The sequence below is a fragment of the Acomys minous genome (assembly GCF_964271855.1).
Source record: "Acomys minous genome assembly, chromosome: 4".
Taxonomy (NCBI): Eukaryota; Metazoa; Chordata; class Mammalia; order Rodentia; family Muridae; genus Acomys; species Acomys minous.
The window spans coordinates 41,810,864-41,833,285 of NC_140486.1; the positions used below are offsets into that span (position 1 = coordinate 41,810,864).

At 41.8% G+C, this 22,422-nt stretch overlaps 1 protein-coding gene across 2 annotated transcripts in view; it reads right to left on the reverse strand.

The window, feature by feature from the left end:
* Positions 1-12,786, reverse strand: part of MYOT (myotilin) — a 33,829-nt gene extending 21,043 nt beyond the window's left edge. For both annotated transcript variants that reach the window (XM_084779968.1, XM_084779966.1), the window contains exons 1-2: positions 12,622-12,786; positions 7,188-7,323 (exon numbers count right to left, since the gene is read on the reverse strand). The gene's annotated coding sequence lies outside the window, so the exon portion shown is untranslated. The remainder of the gene's footprint in view (positions 1-7,187; positions 7,324-12,621) is intronic.
* Positions 12,787-22,422: the final 9,636 nt, after the last annotated feature.

Here is a 22,422-nt window from a genome sequence, read left to right on the forward strand (position 1 = left end):
GCCAGGCATGTGTACCACTTTTCAAGTTGTTGGTCAGTAGGATCCCATAGACCCCCAAACATTTCAGTTTACTTCTATTGCTTTTGTTCTTGGTGACCCTCCAGAACTTGATTTTAAGACCCTATTACCAGATACTTGAATCAACAGACAGGGGGAAATCCAATTGGTACTGACCTAGTAGCTATCTCTCATGATGCTGGAAGGTGCTACACATGCCAATGGAGGAGAAAAGTATTCACTATTACCCAGCTACAAACTCTGTTATCCACAATAAAGCTAGGCTGTTAAGCAATGCCCATTAGTGCAAGGGCTTTAACATCTGATTCATAAAATGGAATCCATGCCTGGGTCCTTTTAATGAAGCCAAAATCCTCATGATTGGTTAGATCATAGACTGTAGGGGGAATATAATTATATTATTCTGAGAAGTGGGCATAATAATAAATGGGCACCTAAGTTCTTTTCTTTGTCCCCATAGATTGGCAAACCTGCTACATAAGAGAAGCATCTTCTTGCTTCCTGTGCCTGAGGTTCTGCTTCTGCTGAGTCTGACAACCAGGAGACAAAATCCAGAGAAGATTCATCTCTAGCTAGTATGTGACCGAGATGAGATGACTGAATCCAGCTGTTCCCAGTAGGTTGCTAGGAAGGAGTCCATCTCTGATTGTAACCTAAGTTTGTGCCTTGCAATTGCTGACAGTTGCCTACAGACAGAGGAATCTGATGGAACATTGAGAGCAGGTTAAGTACTGCTCTGAGAGGTAAAGGTCTGCTGGAGAAATACGTACACAGGATAAACCACGAGTTGCTTTGCAATACTGACCAAACCCTTTTCCTTTTCTCAGCCACGGATTCCTCATGTGTCAAATGAATACACTCTTTGGAGTATTTTCTGTCTTTACATTTCCCGCTTCACCCTCTTTTATTAAGTCTGTGGTTTAATCTATAAAACCCAACCTCTACTGTGCAGTATGAATGGGCTACCTTGGTGAACACAGGGATCCATTGGAGCCACACAGGATACTGCAGGTGTTCTGAATTTGATAAAGAATAAGAGAGAATGTGGTATCATCATCCCTATTATAAATGCCTAAGTCCAGGCACCTGATGGCTATCAACTATTGGATCACTTCAAGCTGTTACCAACAATGCCTTAAATTTACTGATGAAACACATGAAGCATCTGTTTACAATCTCAGCTTGGGTGTCTGTTATTTTGCTTTGTCCCTCTTTTCTTCTCTATTATGCCTTCAGCTGAGATGCTAAGATATTCAAGACAAGTGCATTTGAGAAATGGGTACTGTCAAGTATTTAAAGACTGCATAGTCAATATTTAAATAGCTCCTAAATTTTACTGAGTAAAAATTTTTCTTCTCCTATACAGTTGCTCTTGTTGGATGTTTAAGTTTCCAAAAGAGAGTTATTTGCTGCCTTTTAGAATTAAAAGTGAATCCCTTCTTTGGATAGTTGGAATACGCTGCCATAAGCTGTCTGTCCTGGACTGGCATACAGGCTCCCATAGAGCTGCCATACACTGGGATCTTGCTGGAGAACATACCAAGTATAGTATCGAGTATAAACTTGCCTTCTCTGGGTCCCACTATGATCAGGATTTAGTGAAATTTAGTTGAAGTATATGAGATCATGGATCAGCCAGTTAGTTCAGAACACCTTGTTCACTTAGGGTGAAACACTCTCAGTATTTAAAATCAAGAAGCTTGCCTTTACACAGTCAGGGCACTTGTTCCTAGAAAATTCAGGGAATCCTTTCACTGATGCGTCACTTTAGAAGATGCTGCAGAGCCCACAGCATGTGCCTGAGTTGAAATTTGATCACCAATGTGATGGAGGTAAGAGGTGAGCCTTTAAGAAAGATGAATGGCTTTCTCACAGGACTGGGTCAATTCTTACAGGATTAGCTACCACAAACTTGGGTTGTTATAAAGGAAGGTTGCATTTGGGTTTTGTCTCTCTCCTGCACGTGTGCCAATGCTGTGTAGCAACATCAGGTCCTTGCCAGAAGTAGCTACCCAGTCTTGAACTTCAAAGCTTCTTTTCTTTATAAATTATCCATCCTCATGAATTATTTTATAGCAACAGGAAACAGATTTAGGCAGAAGGCACAGACTAGTGTCTGTGAATTGAAGTTTTGGCTTCAAGTCTTTACTATCATTGTAGGAAACTTACTGAGGCAAAATGAAGAACCCACTTTGAGGAAGGATGTTGTCTCAGCATTCTGGGATTGTTGTGATAACATCCCTTAGGCTGGGTACTTCATAAACGATAGAATTGAATTGCTCACAATTGCGGCAGTTAAGAGGTTGATGATCAAGATGCTATCAGATTTGCAGCATGGCAAAGTTTCGTGGGTTGATGAATGGTGCCTTTCTGGTGCTGTGTCTTCACATGGAGATGGATGACAGTCTCTTGACACTGTCTTAGATAGGGTGACTATTGCTGTGATGAAACACCGTGACCAAAGCAACACAGGGAGGCAAGGGTATACTGTTCAGCATCAAAGGAAGTCAGTTCAGGAATTCAGACTGGGCAGGAACCTGGAGGCAGGAAGTGATACAGAAGCCGTAGAGGGGTGCTGCTACTGGCTTGCTCAACCTGCTTTATTATAGAACTTAGGACCACCAGCCCAATAATGGTGCCACCCACAGCGGACTGAGCCTTGACCCCTTAAAATCACTAATTAAGGAAATGCTGTACTGGCTTGCCTGCTGTCTGACTTTATGGAGGCATTTTTCTTAATTGAGGCTCTCTCTTCTGTTGATGACTCAAGCTTGTGACAAGTTGATGTAAGAGTAGCCAGTGCTGATACTAGTCCCATTCACAAGGAATGAACACTCATGACATAATCACTCCTCAAATCACTCCCTACTTTTTTTTTTTATATATATATTATCACACTGAGCTTCCAACATACAAAGTTTAGGGAGACATCCATCCTCAGAGCTCAGAAGATGACAGTGATTTTTCAGGAGAAAATTTTCTCAGTCATCAGGATGAGGGGAAACTGGGCTTCTTCTAGGCTGCTAGATCAAGGCTTTTCATAGACACTGGAGATCTTAACAGTGGCCTCGATTCCCTCTGTGTTGGATACTTGATAGTTTAGAACTCATTTCAAAGCCAGCAATTCCACAGTGATTATAGTTAGGCTCTTTCAAACCTGGAACCCGATCCTTAAAGATAACCAAACCAAACAACAACAAGGAGAAAACCACAGCTGTATCCAAGATGATTTATTTCCCCAAACTAACACTTTGGTCCACTGGTCCCATGAAGAGCTCTTCTCTGTTACTCAGGCAGGATAGATTCTTGGAAAGATATAAAATAGCCTGGATAATTATCAACTGTCATTTCTAGGGAGCCAGTGGCTTATAAAATAGAACATTTGAAATCTTGACCATTCCAGAAAACCTAGGCCCTAGGCCTATATATAAAACAGTGTCTTAATGAAAAAAAAATAGTTCCCAATAGAAGATCTTTTACATTTGTGTTTCATCATTAGCACTAAATTTATCTAATAGTCTCCCAACCTCACTATCCAATGCCTTAGTATACTTTGTGGGTTTATTTTGTCTTTAAAAATGTCTATGGAGCCAGGGTGGAAGAGTTAGGGTTCAAATTCAAGTCCGTCTTTAAGTACAATTCCTGCATGTCTGCAGCTAATGAAATAAATAAACCATTTAAATTTGAAATTGTGCGTACCTTTTCTGTTTTATGAGGATAAAGAATATTGGTGTCTCTGAACTCACTGCTTAGTAGTATGATCCGTTTATGGTGGCATAAGCCCCAGAAGATCATAGTGTTAGTCTGCGTTGTTCCCTGCTGTGTACCTAGTGTCTAGAACAGCGATGGACACACAACAGGCTAATAATATGTGCTGCTGAATGAATGAGCTTGCCATGTTAATTACAGCAGGTGAGAACCTTCCTGGCTTCCAGAGACTCTCGCCTCTAAGTGGTGAGCTCTGGAGAGACACCCGATAAACAGCCGAGAAACTGGCTGTGGCAGGATGATACAAATGCAATGCTTCCCCCCATGGGAGGAGGAGGATTAAGGGAGAGCGTGTGTAGGAAACTTCTGGAACTTCTTGGAAAAAAAAAACAGGCCTTATAAATAAATAGAAGGTCAGCTATTGCAAGAGGTTAAAATTTCTCCTAAGCTCCCCGGCATGCCTCAAAGCAGAAACACATCAAAAATGTGTTAGTCCCAAGTAAGACTAGGGATTTGTCTGAGCTTCTTTTCCAAGAGAACAGCAACAAATCTAAACCTCATAAAGGGGGTGCCAAACTGGGGGCCCCCTAACATTCTAGATGCTTGCTGTTCTAAGCATGGGGTCAGAATTAAAGCACAAGGCATCAAGTAGCAGATGCTATCGTCTAATGCATGGTGTGGAGACCAAGTAGGACTTCCTGTCCTGTGCCCACTTACCAAATCAGTGCGGAGAGACAGTGACAGCTAGTCCAATCAATATCTGACACTTACTTTGTGTCTGCTGCTGAGCTAACTGAAGGCCATGGAGATATGGATAAGATACTGTCCAGGTTAGGGTTTCTATTGCTGGGATAAAACACCATGACCAAAAGCAATTTGGTGGTGATGGTTGTGGTGTTGGTGGTGTTACATTAGTTTACAAGTGAGGGAAGTTATGATGGGAACTCAAGACAGAAACCTGGAAACAAGAACTGAAGCAGAGTCCGTGGAGGAGTGCTGCCTACTGGCTTGCTCCTCATGGCTTGCTCAGCCTCTTTTCTTTTCTTTTTTTTTTTTTTTGGTTTTTCGAGACAGGGTTTCTCTATGTAGCCTTGGCCATCCTGGACTCACTTTGTAGACCAGGCTGGCCTCGAACTCACAGCGATCCGCCTGCCTCTGCCTCCCGAGTGCTGGGATTAAAGGCATGCGCCACCACGCCCGGCTCAGCCTCTTTTCTTACAGCACCCAGTACCGCCAATCCAGAGGTGGAACCACCCATAGTAAGCTGATACCCTCTCATACCAATCGTCAATCATGGAAGTGCACCACGGGCTTGCCCACCAGTCAAGCTGGTGAGGGCATTTCTCAGCGAGGTCCCATCTTCCCAAATGATTAGAGCTTTTATTGAGCTGCTAGAAAGCCAGCTGGAATAGATACAGAGTCAGGTAGTATAGGCAAGTATTAGTTACTTTTCTATTGTTGTGAGAAAACACCTTGGCCAAGGCAACTTACAGAAAAAAATTATTTGAATATATAATTCTAGAGGAGCAAGAGTCCATAATGGTAGGGAACTGAGGTGACAGGTAGAAGTCACGGCACCAGGAATTGCTGAGAGCTCACACCTTGAATGAGAAGAGCAAATTCAAAATGGTACCAGTCTTTAGATCCTCAAAGCCCACATAGGTCCTCCAACAAGGCCCCTCCTCTTAAACCTCTAAAAACAGTGCCACCAACTTGGATCCAAGCCTTTGTCCAAGACTATGGGTTTTGGGTACCTCATTCAGACTACCTTAGGTAGAGATCAGTCCACTCTAAGCAAATCTAAATTACAGTATCAGATCTGCCATGTATCATTTAGGACTGTGGGGGATCAATGGCTTCCAGTCCAATGGCCAGTAGGAAGTGAAATTCTTCCTAAGGTTTCTTCTAGGTGCAACATTTACCCTTTCAAAACATTTCCTAGAATCAGGCCTGCTGGTACAAGCCTGGAATCCCAGCTTCTTGGGAGGCCTAGGATTACAAATTCAAGAACAGCCTGAGATAAACAGGGATGTCAAGGCCATCCTGCACAGCTTAATGATACCCTGTCTCAAAATAAAGAGTGGTGGAAGGTGGTCTGAGACAAAGCTCAGCAGTAAAACATTTGTCCAGTATGGTGAAGGTGCTGAGTTCAATTCCCAGAGCTGCCAATACCAAACAGAAACAACAAATAATATTGAGACAATGCTGAGGCTCTGATCATATTCTCATGCTTAGAATTATCAAAACTGGTGGAACTTGACAGAGCATAGAGAAAAGATGCTTGGTATCCAAAGCAAAAGGAGTCAGCATTGAGCGTGTCTCTATTATTCATCAATTTAAAATATTGGTTGTTTACAGTAACAGCTCTTTAAATACTCACTTGAATAACTGATAGAACCAAATTGAGCATCAAAATGAGCTGTTTCTAAAGAGTGCTTACCCTTAAGCATCTCTTTCTGAAGGCACTGTTGGTTTTGTATTGGGTTCCCATGTATTTTCCTTTAAGGGATAGGAAAGGAGGTTTCTGAAAGGAAAACAAATAGCCTTTTGCTTAATTACTATGAAAATACACAACCTACGTGTCCCTCAATAGAAGAATGGATAAAGAAACTGTGGTACATCTACACTATGGAATACTACTCAGCTATTAAAAACAAGGAATTTCCAAAATTTGTGGACAAATGGATTGAACTAGAAATTGTCATAATGAGTGAGTTCACACAGAAGCAAAAAGAGCTAAATGGTATATACTCACTTATATCGAGACACTAGTCCAAGGTGTACGTCCCCATGAAAAACTGTACCTACCAGGAAAGTGGGTAAGTGGGGAGGACATCCTATTGAGACTTTAGGTGTGAGAAGCCTGGGAGAAAGAGGAAATAGAAGGATCCAGTGGGTCCTGGAAAACTACAGGCAAGTCTGGGCCCTGGAGTCCTCCGCAAACTATGGCAACAGCCAAGGAAAAAATAGGCAGTAAACCTTGAACCCCTACCCAGACTAGCCGATGGACAGGACATTCTCCACTGTTGAGTGGAGAAGGAGATCTAACTTTCACACAAACTCTGGTGCCCCATATTTGAACATGTCCCTTGGATGGAGATGCCTGGTGGCACTCAGAGGAAAGATAACAGGTCACCAAGGAGAGACTTGATACCCTATGAGCATATACAGGGGGAGGAGGTCCCCCTCAGACACAGACATAGGGGAAGGGAGGGGAGTAGGGGGGAAGTGGGAGGAAGGGAGGAATGGGAGGATACATGGGATGGGCTAACAACTGAGATGTAATATGAATAAATTAATTTAAAAAAAAAGAAAATACCATATATACTCTACAATATCAAAACAAAAATGTGGAGTGAGAGGATCTGTGGGCTTTACAAACAACCAGCCTTGAAGTGTAGCTCCTTGACTCTAGGTAGTGGTAGGGATGTCCTTGAGAGAATAAATAGCCAGGAACTTACCTCAGCGTTGAGCTATGACAGCAGGCTTCGTGTCTCGCGTAAATGGTAACCTTTGCTCAGTGTAACCTTAGCTCTTTGTAAAGAGAACAGAATTAGACTCCATCAAATGAAGAGCCAAGATCTTGGCAATCTTCCCCTGGAAAGATGAAAAGATACATGGATGTAACACAAATGAACAATAGTGACGCCCTTATACACTGCCTGCAGGGCTAGGACGCCTGCTTACACGAGCTTCATGGATAATGTACAGGTTTGAGCTTTGAAAAAGTACAGCATGGTATCTACTTAAAAGTGAATAGGAAGAATGTGATCAGAGCATCACTGGGGAAAAAATAAGAGAAAGAGCAGTAAGGGAGGTACAATATTTTTATATTTTAAAATGTCAGATGACTGCAAACACTGAATTTGTAAAAATAAACCAAAGTTGGTACAATCTTTTAAAATTTTGTTCATTTGCTTTGATGGAGAAGTTTAGCATGCTATCCTAGTGTATTGTCTATGACTTATTCAAATAATTGATTTGAACTGCCCACAAAGCAATACATATTATGGCGAGTATGTTTTTTAAAAATTATTTTGTATATACTTAAAATATGTACGTGCTTCTTTTTTCTTTCTTTTTCTTCTCTCCTATATCCTGTGTGTGAGTGTTTGTGCATGTGTTGTGTGTGTGTGTGTGTGTGTGTGTGTGTGTGTGTGTGTGTGTGTGTGTGTGTGTGTTACTTTGGACTGAGTCCAGGACTTCAGGCATGAAGAGACCTACCATTGAGCCACACTTTTAGCTCTAGTTGAGTATTTTAATGATGGCACTGAAAAAAGTGTCTGATGTTCTAGTACACAAGAATCCTCACGATAGTTAGAATATCTTCTAGCAACAACGGATTTGAGTTTTTTCAGATCTCTTGGTTCTTTATCTTAAGGGCCTTCACATCATTTCTGTATCTTTTTCCTCCATCTTTCTCTTTTCATAAAGTTAATAAAAATAACATAGTAATTTAAAAACCAAGAGCAAAATACTACTTTGCAGATTATTGAAAATAATCTTGTTTCCACTGGCATAATGGCACAGCCATCAGTTCCTGCACCTGGGAAGCACTGTCCTGGTTCCCGTGGTGGCTGTGTGTAAACAGCTGTTTGTCAAATACAGGAGAGATATATGGTGAGACTGTTGATTCCAGGTGTTGGATGTGAAATAGCTGCAGGTCAAAGCCTGAGAGGACCACATAGAGGCCTTTACAAAGCAGCACCGAGTGTGTAGAGGAAAGAAGTTTAAATAAGCCAGAGAGTCAATTATGCGTGGATCCAGCCCTGATGCTACAGAACAGGAGGCTCGCTGACCAGCCTCTCAGGAAAGCACCTAGGCATAAGGCCAAGAGGGGAGAAGCTGGCTGAGAGGGTCTGAAGCATAGTTACCTTCACTGACTTTCTCCTATTAGCACAGTTCCGTTTAGCTCACTGCCAGCTCTACGGTGTTGAACTGTGTGAAAGGCCGAGAGGCTGGGGTACAGAGTAGGGTAGAGAAATGGGACAATGACAAGCTTGTGGGTCACTTGTAAGTCAAAGCACAGTTAGGAATGCCAGGAAATTGGGGCAGCAGACCTGTGGAAAAGGATACCCAAGCAGAACAACAGAGTCTGGAAAGGTTACACACAAATTTAATTGGGAGGTAAATAAGTTTCAAGTTTTAACCTCTATATGACTGTGAACATCTTGTTAAAATGAAGATTCTAAATACAACTTGGTTGGATCCTGAGGTCTTACCATTTCTCGTAGAGCTGGAGGTAAAAGTAGTGCTCTGGTCTATACAACACATTTTTAAAAATAGCATGAACAAAGTCTTAACTTTGCTAAAATCGTGAGATGTGAAGCTGGGTGTGGAGGCACAGGTCTACTAATCCAGACCTTGACAGGCCGAGTCTGGAAGATTGTGATAAGTTTAAGGACAGCCTGAGCCACAAGGTGAGTTTGAAGTGCTGGTGTGTTTGTGTGTGTGTGTGTGTGTGTGTGTGTGTGTGTGTGTGTGTGTATGCATGTATCTGATAATATATCACCAGAATCTCCAGGGCTACAGAGCCCACATGATGTTTAGTCATTTAACAGGAAGGACTGGTTAGGATAAAATCTCAAAGAGCCTTCAATAACATGAGTTGAAGACTCACTGCTGAGTTCTGTATTGGGTAGAGTGCAGGAGAGTAACTGTACTTAAGTGGTATTTATCTCGTATCCTGTATAGGACAGATAGGTTCAAAGTTTTATATTAGGCACCAAGTAAGCATCTGCCTAGGCCACAGAGTGAGTTCAATGCTAGCCCAGGCAAATGAGTGAGTAGTGAGATTGCTCAATGACTGAGAGCTCCTGCCGCGAAACTTGACATGTGAGCTGAATCCACAGGGGTCACAAGTTGTCCTCTGAACTTCATATACACACATACACAGACACACACAGACACACAGATACACACAACACACACACACACAACACACACACAGACACACACATAGACACACAGAGATCAGACACCACACACACAGACACACACAGGCACACATACAGATACACACACTCCACACACACACAGATACAGAAACCGCACATACACAGAAACACACAGACACACACACAAACACATACAAAAATCAGCAAATAAATGTGAAAATTGAGCATATATCTAAACATTTCCTATATGCTATAGTACTAATTACTAAAATAATACTATACTATATCATTAATTCCTACGTGCTTTATGCCCTGTGCTATTAATTACTATATCATGGCTGTGCCATGCTAAGCAAAGTCTAACTCTCGGAGTCATCTGAACCAACAGTAAGCTGATCTGACCTGCCCACTTCTCTCTAGTTCTTGTGGACAGTAGGCCATCCTCACACTTGAGCAGCACATTAAAACTTGTATGGGAAAGGAAGACACACATTGTTGTCTTCCAGAATCTCTTATCAGGGTTTTAAAGGGAGGAAGTACTTTTCTGATCCCTACTGACCCTGAGTAGCACTCGAAACCATCAGCAGATGTTATCAACCTTTATCCACATGTTATCTTTAGTATTTGTTATGGATATTCGTTCTGTCCAAGGCTGTTTTCAGAGGATAATATTAGAACTAATTATCACACACACACACACACACACACACACACACACACACCCCAAGAGGGAGAGATACAGACACACTCCCTTCTCTCTCTCTCTCTCTCTCTCTCTCTCTCTCTCTCTCTCTCTCTCTCTCTCACTGTTCTGAGTCAGGGACATGGAAGGCTCGTAAGGGAGAAAGAGGGGACACAGCTGAAGATTAAAGCTATAAATTCAATACAGCATCTACAAACTGATTACATAGTAAGGTTGGTTACATGGCTTTCTTAAAGGTAGGTTAGATTTAAACAAGCTGAGTAGACAGCAGAAAAACAGATTGAGAACATAGTTATAAATGTATCTCAAAGCACATTACTAACTTAGCTGCAAAGCTGAGCAACAGTTTAGTTTCTGAAGGCAATTTTATAAGAGACAGAAAAGGCCATCCCTAAACTGTATTCCATACCATAACCTTGGAAATAAGTTACTAGAGACATTTCAGAAAACTAGACTCTAACAACATACAAGCAATGCTAAAAATACGATGAATATAATGTAATTCTCAGTGCATACAGACAATTTTATGAATTTGGGAATTACACACACAAGAATGAATTTTCCAGAGAGCAGGAACCAACTTATTAGCATTAGAACAAGTTTTAAAAATAAAGGTAGTTAGTGCCTAAGGGCAAAACCCCTAAAAATTCAGAGACTAGAAAGTACAAAGTGAGAGTAAATTTGATCCTTTCTTGTATGTATTTCCAGAAAATATATCTGTATCTCTTGTTATTCATATAAAATTATTTTCACTACAAATGGAATCTATCTATCTATCTATCTATCTATCTATCTATCTATCTATGTATCTACCTATCTATCCATCCATCCTTTGGCTTTTTCATTTCATATGTCATTTGAAATCATTTGAGTATATGATCATTTGAAAATAGCAAGTGAAGACCTGAGCAAGTCTAAATTGCACAGGATGTTTGCACGGTTTATAACAGCTGACTTAATCAGCTCCCCAGTTTTGTGGGTTTTTAGAAACAAACCTGAGTGGAAGCTTTGATATGCCTTTGCATGCTTTTGCTAAGTGTTGTCTATAGTAGTGGGTATAGCATGAAAATGAATACGTTTTTCATTTTAATAGTTACGGCTAAATTGCCCTTTCCTCAAGTCTCAGCATCTGCATGTCAGTAAGTTCTTTATACTCTACACAGTACATTGCTTTATTTATTGTTTGATTAAGATGAGTGGTTTTATTTTTCCTCATAGAGGCTTTTCATCTCTTCTGTATTTATTGGTCCCTTCTGCTTTTCTTCTTGTACCATGCTCAATATAGAACATTAATAATGCATCTTTACAGCTATGATTTTTACAGGAAACATTAAATAGGGTATTTAATAAATAAAACTTTAAAAAAATTTTTTTGAGACAGGGTTTTTCTGTGTAGCCTTGACTGTCCTGTACTTGCTTTATAGACCAGGCCAGCCTTGAACTCACAGTGATCCACCTGCCTCTGCCTCCCAAGTGCTAGGATTAAAGGCATGTGCCACCACCACCTGGCCATATATAAATAAATTTTTGAGATTAAATTTCTTTTTTTCTTTCTTTAAAAATACAATATATTGTCATGCCATGAATCTAATATCCACGTATCTAATATTTCCTGGCTAAAAGGGTACCATTGTGTAGTTGACTTTACTCTCTCCATATTTTATGAAAACTTTACTTTCCCCCTACTTTGATAAGAATAACTCTGAAAATAAATTTGTACTATTGAATATAATTCTGTGTGTGTGTGTGTGTGTGTGTGTGTGTGTGTGTGTGTGTGTGTTGAGAGCTTGTGAATCTTTTCATGATATAGTCAGTTTCTATACTATTTCTGTTTAGGAAGTCCTAGAAAAACAACAGTAGTTCTGGCATTTGGTTTGACAGTTGTGGCTCAGGGCATCAGCGGGACATAGAGCAGAATTCTTGCTAAGGAATATGATCCTCACTTGATTCTAATTTTATCTTTGTGCTACAGCCTTTAAATGTGAGGACAGCTGGTGTTGGATAAATCTGTCCTTACAAGCTGTATGAGGTTGAAATAGAATTAAATATCCGAGGTAAAACCCAAATGCAAAGACATGGAAACAATCGGCCAATTCATCTTTTGCTCTTTCACTTTCTGCATCTTAGTGGCAAGGCACTGTCCAGCATGAGGTCCTAGAAACCAACAGGAGGCTTATCATAAGCAGGATGTGGGTCTGAACCTTTTAAAGCTCTCTACTTCATAAAAGGCAGAATAAGTTCTGGCTTTTCACTCCATCTTCCACCCTCCTAATAAAAATGATAGGCCATACATACCTGATTTGGTAGCAACCTTTGTCTTTGTCTTTCTCCCTTGAATGTAACGTTGCTACCAACCGTGGGGCCTGCCCTTCCACCTGGCTTGATGTGGCAAGCCCCTGTGAGCCCCTCTGAGAAATTTGCAAATAGGGGATCCCCAACCCCCTTCTAGACTCTTCCAAGTTGACTCAATAACATGCTAGTTGTTAAGGAATAAATTGGGGTGGTGAGGTCACAGAATAACCAGGCTGCTGGCTTTTCTTCAGATGACTGGATTACCGAAGTAGAAAAGCACTAAAAATAGGTCTGGGCACAGACTCTCCTGCCAGGAGTGGAGTGCAGAGATAACTAGTTACTGGGAAGGTTGTTGACATCATCTGTTCTCCTAATGCACTATGCAAATAGGAGCCTGGGTGAGAGACAGATTTGGTTATCACCTAATTGTCAGTAAAATACATCCTAAGCTTTTGTCCTGGTGACCTAGTGTTACTTCTTGCCTGATTCACTTAATTAGTTTTCCCCCATTCTCTAGTTAAATTCATCCAGTAGATCTTAAGAGAAAAGGCTTTAAACCTTTTTTTTATATGTTCACTTTACATCCGATCATAGTCCCCTCCCTCCTTTCCTCTCACCCTCTTCCTCATATCCCTCTCCCCTTGTCCTCAAAAAAAGGGATTCTCCTCACCCCACCCCAAGCCTACCCTAGCCCATCAAGTCCCATCAGGACTGAGCTCCTCCAAGCTCACTGTCAGGCAAGGCAGCCCCGTTAGGGGGAAGTGATTGAAAGCAGGCAAAAAGAGTCCACGTCATAGACAACACTGGCTCAACTTACTAGAGGACCCACATGAAGATCAAACTGCCCATTGGTTACATATGTGAAGGGAGAAGTCATCCTGGGCTGCCCGAAATGCTACCTCAAAAACCAGACAGACAATGGGGCTGGTAAGATGGCTCAGCAGGTCAAGGTGCTTGAGGCCAAGGCTAGTGATCTGAGTGAGATTCCTGGCACACACATGGTAGAAAGAGAGAACCGACCCCACAAGCTATCCTTTGATCTTCATATAAACTCTGTGGCATATGTGTATATATTCCTCCAATCAATCAATCAATCAATCAACAGACAAACAAAAATTAAAACAAACAAAAACAGAGAATGCATTAATAAGGCAGCGTGATGTTTTACTACAGTACGTACCCTGTGCATCATGGGATAGCCACATTGGGGCATTTATATTTAGCATATCTAGCATCAGAAATTTTTTTATGGTTTCTTTGTGATAAGAAGAACCTTGCTTTTAGCTGCTTATTTTATTTTATTGGTTTTGTTATTTTGTTGTTATTGATAGACAAAGCCTCACTATATAGCCCTGGCTGTCCCGAAACTCACACCGTAGTAAGTCCTCTATCTCCATAGACCAGGCTGTCCTTGAACTTACAGAGGTTCTCTTGTCTCTGCCTCCCAAGAGCTGGGATTGAAGGTGTGTACCACTATGCCCTCCTGGTTTGTTTTGGTTTGAGATGGGGTCTCCTGCAGTCTAGGCTGACAATGAACTTTACTATGTGTCTGAAGATGACTCCTGGTTCTTCTAGTCCCACCTTCCAAATTCTGGGATTGCAGCCATGCACCACTGTGCCTGAACCTTCTGAAATATACAGCACCCCATTATTAACTATGGTCACTTTATTATATGCCAGAACAGCAGAACTTATACCCTTTGTGTGTATACCATTATGCCTGTTGACTGATGTTTTGACTGATGTTTCCCTATGCACCCTCTACCTCTGGCCCAGCCAGACACGAAAAAAGAGTTATTTTGGTACCCAGATATAAAATAAATAAATCTTTAAAAATCTTCAAGTAGTGTCAGGCCTACTGGTGAACACCTTTAATCCAGCACTCAGGAAAGAGAGGCAGGGAGATCTCTATGAGTTGGAAGCCATCCTGGTCAGTATAGTGGGTTCCAGGACAGCTAGAACTACACAAAGAGGCCCTGTCTCAAAAAACAAAGCACCACAAAAATCTCCACATAGAATAACTATTAGGGAAGAGAGAGGAGAAGGACAGGAAGTCATGGGGTGAAGGCAAGAAAAGGAGTAGGAAGCATGGATGGGATCGTGTGTGGATGGGAATATCCTAGTGAAACCTTTTAATATTGACAATTGTTAGGCACTAATTATAACTTTTAGAAGAATCAAAAAATGAGACACTGCTGCTTGGTCATGGCAGAAGCTGAAGGTAGTCAGTGTTATGGGATTTTTCGTGGTGAGGCAAAGGAGACACACCTTCCTGGATGATTTAACAACAGAGCAGCTACCTCATCAAAGGATGGTGTGTCCTACCCCAAGGACGGTAGTTTATGCAATGGGATCACGAGTGCTGACAGCACGCCCAGATCTGCTACCTGCAGGAACGTGTGACTCAGCATCTGGAAGCAGCTTCTTCTCAGGCTGTCAGAGCTCAAGGAGAGCGTCAGGTCAGCCAGCCCGGTGCTTCCTTCATGCTGTTGCTCTTTTTCAAACACTAGTCCAGGTCTCCAACTGACACTTTCTCTGGTCATAGTCGCCTGAGTGGTGAAGGTATAGGCTCAAACCACTATATCCTACTTTCCTAGAACTTTAAAAAATAAACAAATAATACCCTAAAGTCAGAGAATAGATGCTTTCTCTTCCACTTGTGAGCTGTTGTGAAATTTGGGAAAACAGCAAGACATTCTTGAGTACTCTTCTGATACCGGGCATTGACAAGCAAAACCTCTTGGGCCATCGGATCATATACTTCCTATCTCCCCCTTCCACTGTCTTTGAGCCACGTAATAATTAAGTGGTGGTGCGACTGTTCTCTTGAGTGTCTGCTGTCTTGAGTATCACAGAGATCTATATATACACACAAGAAACTCATTTTGGGTCTATTAAATCCATCTCAGTATTGCTAGTTGCCTCTTAATCATTTGTTACCATCACAGTCCTCGGTCGGGATCCTGTAGTGACCGGTGCTGAGGAAGTGCAGTAGAATTGGAGATTCAGTAGAGCCAGGGGATGTTAAGCCATACTGCTCAGGGGCCATTTACTGGGTTTCTCAAGGCTTTTATTCCAGAATAGCTCAGGGTTCAAAGCAGGGACAGAGATGCGGTGCCAAACTGCTTTCGTAGAAGGCGGTCTGCTTTACACCCCCACCAATAGTGAATGAAGGCTGAAATGTTTCTATATCTTTGCCAACTCTTATTTTCTGCTTTTTAATTATAGCTGCGCAGTGTGAAGAAGCACCTATTTGTGGATTTGATTTGCATTTCGTCAATGACTAACAAAATTGCTTTTCATGTTCTTCACAAACACATAGAAGTTTGAATAATGAATCTTATTTTGAAAATTGTAGGGAAGCTGGTTTTCGAAAAGAAATCTTTGCTGGTGCCTACTGCATTACGAATACACAATTTGCTTATTTTTAACAGTATATTTTACTTTTAATTGTGTGTCTCTGTGTGTCTGTGTGGACACACGTGAGTGAATGCAGGTGCCTGCAGAAGCCAGAAGAGGGCATCAGATCTCCTGGAGCTGCAATTACTGGCAATTGTGAGCCTCTTGACGTGGGTCCTGGGAACCAGAATCAAATCCTTGGCAAGAGCAATGTCTTAGTTACTTTTCTGTTACTGTGATAAGACACCATGATCAAGGAAAGTATTTAATTGGGGCTTACAGTTTCAAAGGCTGAGCCTATGAGGTGGGGAGGACGGTGGCAGGCAGCAGACGTGGTGCTGAAACCATAATGGAGAACTTAAATCTTTTAAAAAATCTTTTATTAATTTATTCATATTACATCTCAATTGTTAGCCCATCCCTTGTATCCTCCCATTCCTCCCCCCCTCCTGCTTGCCCCCTACTTCCCTCCCCTATGTCTGTGACTGAGGGGGACCTCCTCCCCCTATATATGCTCATACGGTATCAAGTCTCTTCTTGGTAGCCTGCTATCCTTCCTCTGAGTGCCACCACGCCTCCCCATCAAGGGGACGTGGTAAAAAATGGGGCACCAGAGTTCGTGTGAAAGTCAGTCCCCACTCTCCACTCAACGGTGGAGATTGTCCTGTCCATCGGCTAGATCTGGGTAGGGGTTCGAAGTTTACTTCCTGTATTGTCCTTGGCTGGTGTCATAGTTTGAGCAGGACCCCTGGGCCCAGATCTGCCCATCATAATGTTCTTCTTGTAGGTTTCTAGGAGAACTTAAATCTTATTTGCAAGTTAGAGAAAGAGAGAGAGAGAAAGATTGCCTGGGTTGAGCATTTGAAATCTCAAAGCCCCAGCAGGAACACAGCTCCTTCAGCAAGGCCACAATTCCTAATCCTTCCCCAAACAGTTCTACAAACCAGGGACCAAGTATTCAAATAGTTATAAGCCTATGGGGACTTTTCTCATTCAAACCACAACAAACAGTTTGAGCTCTTAACTGCTGAACCGGCTCTCTAATCCTGTGCTTTATTTATTTATTCAAATAATTTATTTATTAAAATGTATTAGAGTGATCACAATAGAAAGAGTTATAATTATTATCTTCATTATTACTTCTAGAGATAAAATAGAAAGGTTTTCTTCACTCTCTGCAAGCCATTCTTTACACAGTGTTTTCACCAACAATGGTTGGGTCTTTTTCCACCATCTCCAGCAAGTATTGTAAAAAAAAAAAAAAGTGAGTGAAATGTTGCCATGGTGACGACAGCATGGGATGAGCTACTTTATGCTTTCCAATCTTTCTGGGAGCTCTCTTTTGTAAGGTTTATTTGTTAGTTCAAAGGATTATTCTATATTTTATTTGTTTGTACTTTGCATTATTTTTTGGGGGGTATTTTGTGCAATGTAGTTTGATCGTAATCACCCCACCTCTGGATCCTGATGGACCCACTTCCTCCTCTGCTCACCCAACTTTGTGTCCCCCCTCCCCATTTAAATCCATTAAGTACAGTTGACATGCTCTGTGGCCTTCTACTAGAGCATAGTCTATATGCCAGGACTGCACCTTTCAGGAAAATTCCCTCTTCCTCTTCCAGACACCATCAACTACCAATGTCTCCTCAGCTAGAGGTGGGACTGTTTGTTTCCCCTGACCATGCTAGGACTTTGTCTAGCCTGACTTTGTTCAGTTCGTGTGCACTTTGCCTTCACTGCTGTAAAGTCATATGTGCAACTGCCCTGCTGTGTCCAGAAAACCATTTCCTAGTAGTCATCCGCCATCTCTTTGGCCATGATCCCTGAGCCTTGCAAGTGTGTGTGGTGTGTGGTGTGTGTGTGTGTGTGTGTGTGTGTGTGTGTGTGTGTGTGTATGTGTGTGTGTGTTGATTTAGAACATTCTTCAGTCTCATTCTCAGCACCTTGACCAGTTGTGAGTCTCTATGTTAGTTGGCATCCAAAGCAAAAGAAGCTTTTCTGATGCATGTTGTTAGAACTTGTAATCTATGGGTATAACAATAAGTCAATAAAATCAGTTTAATTTTATGCCTATTTATTTGAGTAACAGTGGTAGGTTCTCCCACAAGATTTTAGCCCCATATTAGACATCAGTAGACATGCTCATGAGGAAGGGAGGAAATCTCATTCCTAGAAAAAGAGCTACAAGTAACTAATGACTGATGGGAAAAGGGCGATTAGCCCCTCTCAGGGATGAGCCTCTTAATTGGTTATTCAGTACAAAGTAGTCAGCCTTGAAACCATATACACACAAACAATAAAAACTGGACTCAGTAGGTTGTACTTCTCTCTCTCTCTCTCTCTCTCTCTCTCTCTCTCTCTCTCTCTGTATATATACATATATACACATATACATATATATAATATCTGTATCTGTAATATATATTCAAAAGATGCTATCATTTGAGGATGCATGGATGGGATAGAGAGAGTAAAGTGATATAATATATATTTATTGAATATATAAATTTATATATAATATACAACAAATATATAATATAACAAATATACAATATATGTATTTATTGAGTTTAAGACATAGTATCCACAAGGCACAAGAGATTTGCAAACTAGTTGTAAGAATGAAGAATGGCATAGGAATCAATGGTTTATTTGCTTTGTGATTCTGAGACAGATCTTAGTAATCCTTATGTATCAGCATCCCCTGTGCTGGGGTTATAGGCATGTGCCCCCATGCCCAGCAGGTCTGAATATTTTAATCTAATGGGGATAAAAGAATCAGAAATACTTAAAAATTGAAGTGGTGGAATTGTACCATCTCCAGTGAAAAGTAGAGCAATTATCCAAGTAACAAGGGACTGTTAGTACATTCTGGTTTATTTGTGTCTTGTTGGGGCCTTGTGTGTGCTAGGCAACCACTCTACCACTGGGTCATGATGCCCTAGATCCCGCTCATAACTTCCAGAAATGAAATTTACTTCTATCTTGGCCGTTTCTTTTGAGAGACAAGGAATGTGAAGCACTTAATATTTTTATAGCATTTCAGCTCTCTGATCATGTCCACAACTCTGCTCAGAAAATGTTTGGAAAGGATAGTCTTGGGAGATCAAGGTTTGGTGGGTACCTTCCAGCTGTGGGGTGATTTTCAAGCTTGTTTGTTTAGAGCTCTGGTTTGTCCCAGAATTTGAAAATAATATAAAGCTATTATTACTAATTTTGAGAATTTTTAAAAATTCATTTAGGTAAAGATTGATGGGGATTATGTATGTTGGTGGTATAGTCTTCCTCTCTGTCTCCCTTTCCCTCCCCCTTCCTCCCTCCCTCCCTCCTTCGTTCCACCCCTCCTTCTCTCTCCTGCCCCCTCTTTCCCCTTCTCCCTCTCCATTTCCCTTTCTGTTTTTTAAGACAGGGTGTCTCTGTTTAGCCCTAGCTGTCCTGGAACAAGCTATGTAGACCAGGCTGGCCTTGAACTCAGAGATCTGCCTGCCTTTGCCTCCAGAATGCTGGGATTAAAACGGAATGTCACCATGCTTGGGTTGATGATTCCTTGCAAACTTTTTTTTTCATTAGTATTGTATATACAGTATTTTGCGTGCAAGTATGCTTGTGTGCTAGAAGAAGCCACCAGATCTCATTATAGATGGTTGTGAGCCACCATGTGGTTGCTGGGAGTTGAACTAAGGACCTTTGGAAAAGCAGTCAGTGCTCTTAACCTCTGAGCCATCTCTCCAGCCTTAGGTTCATTGTAATCTTAAATTTAGTACTGTATGGGCTGAGGCAGGGGGATTATGAATTTAATCCACCCTAGGTGGATAGCTAGTCTAGGCCAACGAAGGATACTTAGTAAGATACTATCTAAATTTTAAAAAATCTAAAATACAAGAAAACAAACAAAATATATTACCACAGGCAGTTTTCTTTTCTTTAGTTTTGTAGAAGCTGCTGCACATTGAAAGAAAATAAGTTAACGCCATCCCCAAAGTGAGAAGACCTATTAAAAAAAACCAAAGCAAAACAAAGCAGTTTTTCAGGCTCACATGCTTTAAACTGTGCTTAGTGTTTTAAATATTTCTCATCTTTTAGATTTATTCAGTGACTGCACCCAATACTTACAGATACTTGGTGTTAATACAGCACTATGAAGAACACCCAGGAAATTAAAAGATGACCTTTTTTCTAGTCTAGTAAAAGTTATGAAACTCAGCAACTAACCACGGCATGTAGCAGAATATTGCAAGTACCTGAAGCTAAACCCACAGAGTTATGGAGCCAACACCTGAAGCATGTGTGTGCGTGCGCATTCTGAGAGGGAGGGCAGGAGAGGAGAGACAGAGACAATAACATGAATTCAGGCTTGGAAGGACTGTGATTTCACAATGTATTTGGAGACCTATCATGAGAAGTTTGGAAGTTGTGATTGAGTTTGCAGTCATTAAACACACACACACACACACACACACACACACACACACACACACACACACACACACACAACCCCAAGCACACATTTTTTGAAACATGTTGGTTCATTCTCCGCCTATCACTACTATTTTCTTACTGTTACACCATGAAGAAATCCTTGTATCCAACTATCATTTATCTGCTGGATGCAGTATGCTTTCTGTCCCAAATACTTAGTGTAACAGGCCTCTGAAGGTCTAATGAAGACATTAGCACAACTGACGACATGTTGGAGGCACCATTACGACTTTAAAACTTTGCATGTAGTCCCAAAGACGTATCAAAATGAGAATAAAAGCCTAATCCATCAAAGACCTAGTCCATGCTTCCAGGATTCAGCAAACTCCCTAAATGTTCTAACTTTATTTTTTTGGTGTCTACAGTTTTGGTTCTTACTAACTATTCTTGCTAACAGAAATATGTCAGCCAGGATGTGGTATCTGTGTGTTGTCTGGTGAATTACTTTTGTAACAGTCTGGAGGCCCCCGAGAGACTCGCAGGGACCCTGGGGGCCTTGGATTCCCTCTGGGATGACAGTGCAGGGGGTATGAACAGTTCCTAAGGGGTGTGCACTCTGAGATGTTCCAGGTCCCAGAGACTTCACCCAGCTCTGATCCTCTCGACCCAGAGGCTCCCAGTGCCTTCATCCTAAATGGGAAACTACAAAACATTGCCTGAATCTGCTCCTCCAGAGGTGAGTCTATTTATGGTACTCTTTGCATAGGACAGGTAGGAAAGGATGATGGAAACCCAAGTTCCAGTGTCCAGGATCCACATGAGACATCACAGATCTCTGGTTTTAGTCTGTGTTATAGTCATGTCTAGCTGTCTGTGTTGTTATTTGGCTGTGTATCTTTGTGTGTTTCCATCAGTTCTGCTGGTTGGAAAAACAGATCTAGAATGAGAGGGGAAGTGGGACGTCCCAAGACACCATTGAGGTGCATCTTAAAACACTTCAAGGGGTTTTGCAGTCAAGGATAGCTATTTTGATCAGAGGCTTTCCCTGGTGTGAGATCCTTCTCCAGGATTTTAGACCTGTATCCTTTGGTTGCAGATCTAAATCCAGATTTCCCCAGAGAAAACCCACAACCTTACTTGTTGTCTTAGCCTCACCAGAGCAAATTGCTTTTTCCTTCCATATGACCCGGCGTGGCCCTCAGGGAGAGGAAAAGCATTCTCTTGGCTGTGCTCAGGGGATACGGGACAGTGGCTTTTATCTTGGGCTCTCTCTCCCCTCCATGACAATGTAAAGCTCCTCCCTTTCTTCTTGCTCCCAGCGTGCTTGCTCCTGGCTCTGACTGCTTTGTTGAGTGTGGTATCATTTTCTCCCCCTTGCTCTGCTCCCTGGAATGGCCCGCTCTTCCATGTCTCCACCCTGGAAGTGCCTCCTCCCATCCTGAGAATGGGAGCGTCACCGATGTTCATCAGGGCCTTCAGCCCTTTCGGCACCCACAAGGGACTTCTTGCTGTCTTCTATCTTCTTGCACCTGTGTGCTTCTACGTGAGTACACTTGGGGAGGGGGAAAGAGTTTTCTCCATTCTTCTGGGGTTTGGGGAAGGAATCCCTTGTACTTCGAACCCTACCTCCCCCTGCCCCCATACACGTGGAGTGACTCTGATTACAGGGCCTGCTGGAGAAGTTTCTTTGCTACATAGGCAACCGCAGTCTTCCTTTTAAGGGAAGCGCTGTCGGCAGGCCTAAGCCCCAAAGTTTCTTCCTCTCTCCCTTTCAAAGTTTACGTCTCATTTTCAACCAATGGTCTATACAATTGGAAAACTCAGAACCCACCATTCTCTGAAAAACCTCGGGCTCTCATTAACCTACTTGAGATTGTCTTTTAAATCCATCAGTGGTCCTAGGATGACTGTAACAGCTCCTGGCCACCTTCTTCACAGCTGTGACGTGGACAGGATCCTGCTTGAGAGAAGAAACATTGGGCCGGG